Here is a 9744-nt window from a genome sequence, read left to right as displayed (position 1 = left end):
AGTTCAGTTCTAGTTCAGTTCTAGTTCAGTTCTAGTTCAGTTCTAGTTCAGTTCTAGTTCAGTTCTAGTTCAGTTCTAGTTCAGTTCTAGTTCAGTTCTAGTTCAACATTAGTTCAGTTTTTATTGAGTTCTAATTTAGTTCTGAGTTTGAATAATTAATTGGTGTGATCTACCAAAAACTTTAATTTAAACTATGCCAGTGCTTTTTTGTCTCACCTTGAATATGCTCTAGAAAATTTTACTTTTTGAATAATTTTGTGCGTTTTTTTCACAAAAACAATAAATAATTTTCACAATTCAGCTGAAAAAAAAACATATTTTTAATTTGAGTCATCAGACTCAAAGTCCAAATAAAAACAACAAACAAACAAGTTGAACTTAAAATAATTTTGAAATAAAACTAAAACAAGTCAGGCGAAGCAAACAAAAATGTAAAAGTCAAAAAGGTTTTTTTTGTATTTTTTTTTTTTTTTTGCAAAAAGCCACCACTGACTGTTTTGAGTGGAAGCCATTAAACTCCAACAAAAGTAGCAACAAAATTTAGTTTGTTGTGTTTAGTTGTTCAGCACAAGAAATATTCGGAAATTAAGAATGAAGTACAATGACCGGTGGTAACTGAACAGAAGAAAAAGAAGAAGAATGTTGTTCGCAATAGTAACAGAAGCAAGAACAGGCAAAATACACACAGGTATGCATTACAACAAGAAATAGTAAAAAAAAACAACAAAAACAAAACCAAAATAAAACAAAAAACATAAAAACTTGAAATACAAAAATTTTTCAGAAAATAAAAAAAGAACAACATAAAGTAGCGGCAAAAAAGCTTTGGCAAGTAACAACCACAACACTAGCAGCAGCAACAACAAGAAACATTACATGATTAAGCAATCGTAACAAGAACCAGCAACATAAAGCAGCAGCGCAGCAGCAACAAAAAAACAACAATTTTGAAACCTGAAAGGAAAGGTGGTAGCGCATGTTTTGATATTATGACACACTCTTTAAGATCGCGCACGACTAGAAACCAACGGCCAAGCCAGTCAGCCAAACAGAACCAACATCATTGTATTAAGAACGAAAGAAAGACCTGACAAACAACTACAACATTGTAAGTGAACGGTGTCTCACTATATATTTAACAAGTAATAGAAAATTTCCTACAATTTCTTTCTTTTCTTTATGTTTTTTCTTTTTCGTTTTTTTTTCTTTTTGTTTATTGTTATGTTTTCTTTCCGTTTTTTGTTTTGGCATAGCTCAATAAAAAATACGTTAAAACTCCTTTTTCTTACCAAAGTCATGTATACAAATGTGAAGTTAAAAAGTTATGAGGCGGATAAAAATAACAAATCTTGATAATACTACAGGAGAGGCCAAGAATATAGCAGTTTAAACAAATACCAGTAAGCGCAATTGCTATGTATGCATTATGGATTATCATGATCGGATTGTTGCTACTAATGCTACAAATAATGTTATTTGTTATAGAAATCTAGTAGTAGGTATTGATGCAAGATAATATCTTTATTGGGATCCAAATACAAAACTCAAATCTAGCGATATTTTCTCTTTTCACTATAGAAGTTTTATTAAAATCAGACTTTACGATATCTTCTGGGTATTTGAACTTCATTTTTCTTTCTTGAAATATCCAATTTCGAAGTGTTTCGTTCTAATTTTTGACAAAGGTTTGAAAATGTTAGAGAAATTGTTCGGTTTTTTTTCCCTCCGCATGCTCTGGGTCCGCACGTCCAATTTTTCATAAATGTGCTCGTAATCCTGTGTGTCGACTCAGAATAGGTACTATCATACTAACTTCAGACTTGCTCATTTTGAGGAGATTTTTCCTTTTGCTCTCATCAGGGTCACCCTATAGGATTTTCGTCGTTCTACCCACTGTAAGTTCTTTAAATGTAAAACTATTGACTTATGACATAAAAGATCAGCTCATAGAAGCGATCAACATCAATCTTCAAATATAAAACTTATATAACAAATCGATTAATCAATTTGCTTTTGAAAAATCAATTTATCTCCTAGGCACGATCAACAGCAATCTAGAAACATTAAAATGAAATAAATTGATTGATCTACAATTTACAAAACTATAAAAGATCTATTTAGACCTAGGTTCTTAAAGTGTATAACTATTTTGTGAGTTTAGCTCATAGAAGCGATCAACATCAATCTCCAAACATAAAACAAGATCAAATGATCGATGGATCAATTAGCTTTTGAAGAGGCACTAAAGTATCTAGACGCGATCAAGAGTAATCTTCAAATCTTAAACCAGATCAAGTTGATGATCTGGTTTAAGATTTGATCCAAAATTTAATGTATAATTAGTTTTAATTCCCTTTGGTTCTCTATTGTATAGATTTAATATGCTTTAGAAGTTATCGATCATTTTATGATCGATCAGTAATAATGGCTCATATGATCGATCAGTACTAAGAGACATGACACAGAGACCTTGGATACTCTTGTAGATTGGCAGGATACATAACTGATAGGTCAGAAGCCAATTGATACATATATCAATTGACTTCTGACCAAGTATTCTGGAAATACATATCTTCAAGGAATCTGCGATACTCTTTAAATATATCTCAGATTTGCATACCCTACATCATTTTAGAGGTCCTATAAGCAACTAGTATAGAATTACTTTCTGATTCGATTTAGCTTTGTTGGTCCGTCTTGTAATGATATTACAGGCAGATATACAACCCGAAACGGCTCAAATCGGTGGCGACTGGTAATATTTTTCAAGCCGCGCCGCCGCCGTCTTCTTTCGGCTCAAAAGCTTAGCCGGCTTAAACGTAGCCGCTGATAAAGATTGGAATCACACATGTATTTCGCAAAATAAAATAACAGACTATTATACAAATAGTTTTCAATATAATAAACGCTTATAAGGTCGTTTTCTGAAGAAAAATTTAAATTGAGAAGACAATTTAGCCGTCGCCGATATTTTCTATAATAAGCCGCCGCCACCGCCGCTGACGTAAAATGATTGCGCCGCCGCCGATCATATTACATCGGCTGTGTATCTCTGATTACAGGTCGCAACTTTGAAGATAATGCAATGAAATTTGGCACACGATCTTTTATAGTACCGTAGACGAAGTCTATTGAAAATAGTTAACATCGGTCTATTATTTCACCTAGACCCCATGCACCTGAACCCGCCAAATAGGCTTTTAAGTACATAATTATGTTTAATATACTCGTATGTTGAGAAAAAGCTGCAAAACCAAGTTCTATTCTAGCCTTGATGACCCTCATGAATTTTATAATTATAGGGCATTATTTGACTTAAATATCCACAATTTTATTTTGTAACAGGTGTAGGGCATTATATTTTCGGCCTTGTCCCACTATAATTTCTTATTTGTTTAATGTTGAAATGATACTGATCTCTCCTCTCCAAAGATCGCAATACGAATATGGTTTTTATTTAGATTATTCAATTAAAGACAACAGAAGCAAAATTGTTTCAATTACATATGAACATTACGATCTTGTAAGTAAGATCAGTAAAATTTGAGATAAACAAAAAGATCTTCAATATGAAGATTTTCCTAATGATCTTGAAACAATAGCTCACTATTATTCAAAATATCTTCTTTAAAACCTTTCAACTATTTATTTACCACACACTGTAACATTCCGATCTTCCAAGAGAGATCAGCTATCATACTATTTTATTATTCATACAATAACACACTGGAAGTTTACGAAAAAAAATACAAATACAGATACAATAACATCAAATTGGAAATTGAAATCAGGTAAATACAACAAAATCTTTACAATACTGTGAATATTCTAAGAAGAGTCAATCGTTTATATATTGGTGTGAGTAGAGTTTTTTTCTACAATTTTGGTTTTGCTCAACATTCAGTACTCTTTCTTCTAATGCGCGCTTTTAAAATATATGTATATACAACACTACAACAACAATAATAATAACAAATTCAAATAGAATTTTCAAGATAAGAAATGAAGGTGAGCAAGTATGCATAAAATTTTTATTATTGTTATAAAGGTAATAATAGAAAAAAACTACACCACTACTTGTTCAAAAAAAAAAGTAAAAATTATAAGAAAAATAACACTAAAATATAAAAATAAATAAAAATCGTTTTTTACAAAGACTTAACTTACTTACACATTCATGGACGCACCCTTTTTTGTTGTTATTTTTTATTGTTTCAATTCAGGCTTAATATTTGTTCCTTTTTTTCAAAACCACATCCCGCCGTTTTGAATTAAAAAAAAATTTTAACGTATTTTTTACCTTTAGAATTAAATGTTTACTCAGATACACAGTTCTATACTCACACACACACACACACACACACTGTCATGTGCAACCACAAATAAAAACTACAGGTTAAGGAGACAGACATAACAACATTGCGGCATATGGGGGAGAACGATTTGTTTACACTAATGCCTGTTTTAACAATATTCTTGGTTTGGTTGAAATTTCCTTATTAACCAAAGAATTCTATTGGAGATATCCTAAAGAGGTTTTTATTATATTCAGTCATCGATCCTCCGATCCAACTTTAAAGGTATATCTAGGTTTGCTACCTGTTTGTTCTCCATTGTGTAGATTTAACATATTTTAGAAGTGTTAGATCGTGATCTTTGAAAGGATCTCGTCTAATCTTTGAAATTTGCAAAATTTATTCTTTATAACCACCCAACGATCCTCGGTCCAAAAATTGAATGTATACTTTGTTTTGGTTCCTGTTTATTCTCAAGATCGTATCCTTTGAAGAGATATATAATGATCTCTACTAATTTTGTGTAGATTTAACATGTTTTATAAGTTTTAGATCGTGATCTTTAAAGGGATCTTATGTGATTTTTGAAATATTCAAATTATTTATGAATTTTTGTGGAGACATCCTGAAGATGTTTTATTATAATCACCCAATGATCCTCGTTCCAAAATGTGTAGTTAATTTTGATTCCTGTTTGTTGTCAAAGTTTTAGATGGTAACATTTGAGGGTTTTTGAAGGATCTCTACTGATTTTGTGCAGATTTAACATATTTTAGAAGTGTAAGATCGTGATCTTTAAAAGGATCTCGTCTGATCTCTGAAATTTCCTATTTTTTATGATTTTTTGTGGAGGGATTTTTAAGAAGGGTTCATTATAATCATCCAATGATCCTCAGTTCAAAAATTTAATGTATACTTAGTTATGGTTCCAGTATATTCTCAAAATTTTAGATCGTAATCTTTGAAGAGATATATAGGGATCTATACTGATTTGGTGAAGATTTGACATGTTTTGGAAGTGTTAGATCGTGATCTTTGAAAGGATCTCGTCTAATCTTTGAAATTTGCAAATTTTTTATGATTTTTTTGTGGAGACATCCTGAAAAAGGGTTCATTATAATCACCCAACGATCCTCGGCCCAAAATGTGTAGTTAGTTTTAGTTCCCATTTGTTCTCAAAGTTTAGAAGGATCTCTACTGATTTTGTGTAGATTTAACATGTTTTAGAACTGTTAGATCGCGATGTTTGAAAGGATCTTTACTGATCTTTGAAATTTCATAATTTTTTATGATTTTTTTTGTGGGGATATCCTTAAGGATTTCGTTCCCAAAATTTTATATATACTTAGTTTTGGTTCCTGTTTCTTTTCAAAGTTTTAGACCGTAACCTTTGAAGAGATATATAAGGATCTCCAATGATCTTTGAAAATTCCTTAAGATTTTTATTGTAGACATTCTAAAGAGGGTTTTATTATAATCAGCTCTCGATCCTTGGTCCCAAAATTAAATGTATAATTAGTTTTAATTCTCTTTTGTTCTCGATTGTATAGATATAACATGCTTTAGAAGTTATCGATCTTGATTTTTAAAGAGATATAAATCATCTCTACTGATCTTTGTAAATCATGAAATGAGGTCTTTTTCGGACATTACTTAGGGAAATGTTTTTTTAATATAATTTTCCAGAAATTTCGTATTTTAAAGTCTTTATAAATCTGTGATTGTCAATCAAATGATAAATATTTTAAAAATATGATCATATAAATTCTCATGTGATCAATGAAACTTATAATGATCATAAATCGATCTTTTACATCCAATCTAGTTCAGGGTTTTCTACCCTGTCTATAGATAGACTCCCTCATTCCATCCGTTTTATTAGTCTTAAGTGTAGATATTATCATTAAACTACACGCCAATTGTAAAAAATAAGGGTTACTACTTTTTCGTATTGGTTTTTAAAAGCCGGACATTCCATTCATTGACTCAACATTAAATACCTAATAATCTTTTTGTTTCTTTTTTTTTGTATTTATTTAAAAGTATTGTGCAATAGTTTATTTTTTAGGTAAAAAGTCAGTTTTCTTTTACGACAAATTTTATATATTTTGTATTAAGTACTTTTCGGAGATTAGTGTCCTTAAATGGAACAATAGATGTTTTGTTATAAAAATCAATATGTCTTAAATTTCATTGATAATTTCTTTTGGTTAAAATAAGATTTGATTTCTTTTCAAGTAAACCAAATAATAAAACTTAAAAAAGGAAACATAAAAAAGAGATCTCTATAAGATCTTAAGCTTTAAATTTTCTGAAATTAAGAATTTATAATTAATGGAAATATCACCAAAATTGGACCGATGTTTAACATTTTCAATAAGCTTCGTTTACGGTATTATAGAAGATCATGCGCCAAATTTCATTGAATTATTTCCAAATTTGCGACGTGTAGTTTGATTACAAAGTTTAAAAGTCCTATCCGGGGGTTCAGTTATATGAGGGCTAGGTGAAATAATTTACCGATCTTAACCATTTCAATAAGATTCGTCCCAGGGACAAAAGCAAATCATGTACTAAATTTCGACCTGCAGAAAATTATTCAAAGCCGATCTTTACAGATCAATCTTTACACAGAATATTCAAAACGAGAAATAAAGCCTTGATACTAATCTGTCTTGAACACCACTTGACAATTTCATCAGGTTTTTGACATATCGATTACTAAAGTTTTTAAAACCACATTTCTTATTCATATTTGTAACTTTTTAAAAGCACAAAGAAATCTTTAATCCTTGAACATTCGATGTCATCTTTATCTAGTTTGAAATCGAACATAAACTCTATTATATCTAATTCCTTCTTCGAGACATTGGAGCTCTCTTGTAAAAATCTATTTTTTTTTTTGCCAAAAATAAGTAAAAAGATTACGGAATGAATTTAAAAAATCAAATACTTTATTTTTTTAATTATCCCCATTTTTAACATACTGACTGGTGTAGGGTATCATATGATCGGCTATGCCTGATTATCCATTTATACTTGTTTTATCCAAAAGATATTAATTTTTCGATAACATCTGACATATTACAATAGTTTTGCTATAACTGATCAACAGAGAGGTACCAACATTACTTATAAACATTTTCACCTTTTTAATTAAAAACAAGTAGGAAAGTATAGTCGGGCATGGCCGACCATATAATTCCCTACACCATGAGTATATTTTTAAAATTTTTACTTTTTATAGAGAAATTTTTATTTTGAATATTATTCCAAAATATTTAAGCAATTTATTGATAAAAAAACCAAAATTTCTGGTTATAAGTCAATTTTAGACGTTTAAGACATTTCTTGAAGGGGTGTTTGTATGCGGGCTAGGGTCAAATAAGGGACAATCCCTACGAAAATCTGCAGTGTCATTTATACTTATATAAAACTTATTTGTACCAATTTTTAGAGAGATAATAGAATATTTGACGTAATTATGGCGTAAAAAATCAAATTGGGAGGTACGGTTGTATGGGGGCTAGGTGAAATAATGGACCGATTTCAACTATTTTCAATAGGCCAAAAAACATGCTTGATCCAAATTTCATCAAATTATCTTGAAAATTGCGGCCTGCACCTTGCGCACAAGGTTTACATGGACAGCCAGCCAGCCTGCCGGACAGACGGAGGGACAGACATGTCTTAATCGACTTAAAAAAATGATTCTGAATCGATCGGTATACTTTAAGGTGGGTATTGTACCAATGTTTTTGTATGTTACAAACATCAGCACTATAGACTATTCTATAGTCCAGACTATAGACTATTCTATAGTCCAGACTATAGACTATTCTATAGTCCAGACTATAGACTATTTTATAGTCTAGACTATAGACTATTCTATAGTCCAGACTATAGACTATTCTATAGTCCAGACTATAGACTATTCTATAGTCCAGACTATAGACTATTCTATAGTCCAGACTGTAGACTATTCTATAGTCCAGACTATAGACTATTCTATAGTCCAGACTATAGACTATTCTATAGTCCAGACTATAGTCACAAACGTATAATACCCTCCCCACTATAGTGGTGTAGGGTATAAAAACAACAACAAAAAATTTTACCTGAATTATTTTATAAATTTAATAAAACCAGCAAAACAACAAATACCATAAAAATTTAATAAAAACAATATAAAAAAATTGAATAAATAGGTACCTTTTATTGTTTTTGTAATATGGAGACTTTGTTTTAAACAATACAGCAACAAAATAATAAAAATTATTATTAAAAAATAGTTGTTTTTGTAGACACTTTTTTCAAACACACTCACACACTCCCTAAAAAAACAAAAAAACAGTAAATTTTTTATTATTATTCTTTTTTGTTTTATTATTCTCTACTTTTATTGCAATTATTTTATTTTATTTAACACTCACACTTTAACACTTTGAACTTTTAATAAATTTAGTTTTTTTTTAATTCTTCTATTATTTGACTTTTGTTTTATTTAGATTTTTCTTTATTAACTTCTTTCTATTCTTTTAATTTCACAAAAATTTTCTTATTTTTTCTGGATATTTGCAAAATTTTCTTCAATTGTTTTTTTATTTTTCTTGCTGTTGTTGTTTGTGTATTTTTCAAACAAGTTGCGTCGTTAACTCTTTAATTTTTTTTGTTTAATTATTTCTTCATCTTATTCTCTCTCTTTTCCGTAAGCATCTTTAAGCACAAAACACTTGTCATCTTTCTCTTTCTAACACACGCACTCACTGCACTCCACTAACTAGCTAAACTCAAACGAACTTAAGCTTTTCGTTTTATTAAATTTCAACTTTGCCAAATACCTTTTTCATATTTTTTCGTCGTTTGTGTAGCTGTTGTTGTTTTTGCTGGAGTTTAATAATTTCGCCTGCGCAGCCGTTGTTTGTCAGACTGACGTTGACGCAACTTTTTTTTGTGATATGAAAAAATTCCTTCACTTAATTTATTAATTCCCACTATTCTTCTTATTTATTACGATTGCACTTTTTATTTCTTTAATTTAACTATTATTTTAAATTCATAACTCTTTTGGAATTTCTTATAAATGGTTTTCTTTTTCACCTTTTTTTATTTACTAGCAGAGAAAGAATTAAAAACACAAAACTTTTTTTTATATTCTGCAATTTATTAACACTTTTTATCCGTTTGCGCGTTGTACTAGCACAAAAGTCGTTTCTCAACTGAATTCAATGGAATTTTCTCTCTGTTTGCAGACACTCATTGTGCAGAGAATGTCGATGGAATGAGGGAATTGAAGTAAATAAACAGTAAATCGTGCTGCCATCTTGTTAGGTTTTTTAATACGGCAAAGAAAATCGCTAGAACGGTAAAATGATAGATGGATGGATAGATAGATAGATAGATAGATAGATAGATAGATAGATAGATAGATAGATAGATAGATAGATAG

General features: G+C 30.1%; 1 long non-coding RNA gene across 1 annotated transcript; it reads left to right on the top strand.

Annotated features, from left to right (window-relative positions):
- Nucleotides 1-389: 389 nt before the first annotated feature.
- Nucleotides 390-1553, top strand: LOC124419539. The gene is made up of 3 exons (XR_006940677.1): nucleotides 390-688; nucleotides 785-1108; nucleotides 1254-1553. It is a non-coding gene; the product is annotated as an uncharacterized LOC124419539 (long non-coding RNA).
- Nucleotides 1554-9744: the final 8191 nt, after the last annotated feature.

Source organism: Lucilia cuprina, chromosome 4, assembly GCF_022045245.1.
Source record: "Lucilia cuprina isolate Lc7/37 chromosome 4, ASM2204524v1, whole genome shotgun sequence".
Classification (NCBI taxonomy): domain Eukaryota; kingdom Metazoa; phylum Arthropoda; class Insecta; order Diptera; family Calliphoridae; genus Lucilia; species Lucilia cuprina.
This window is presented reverse-complemented; position numbering and strand designations above follow the sequence as displayed.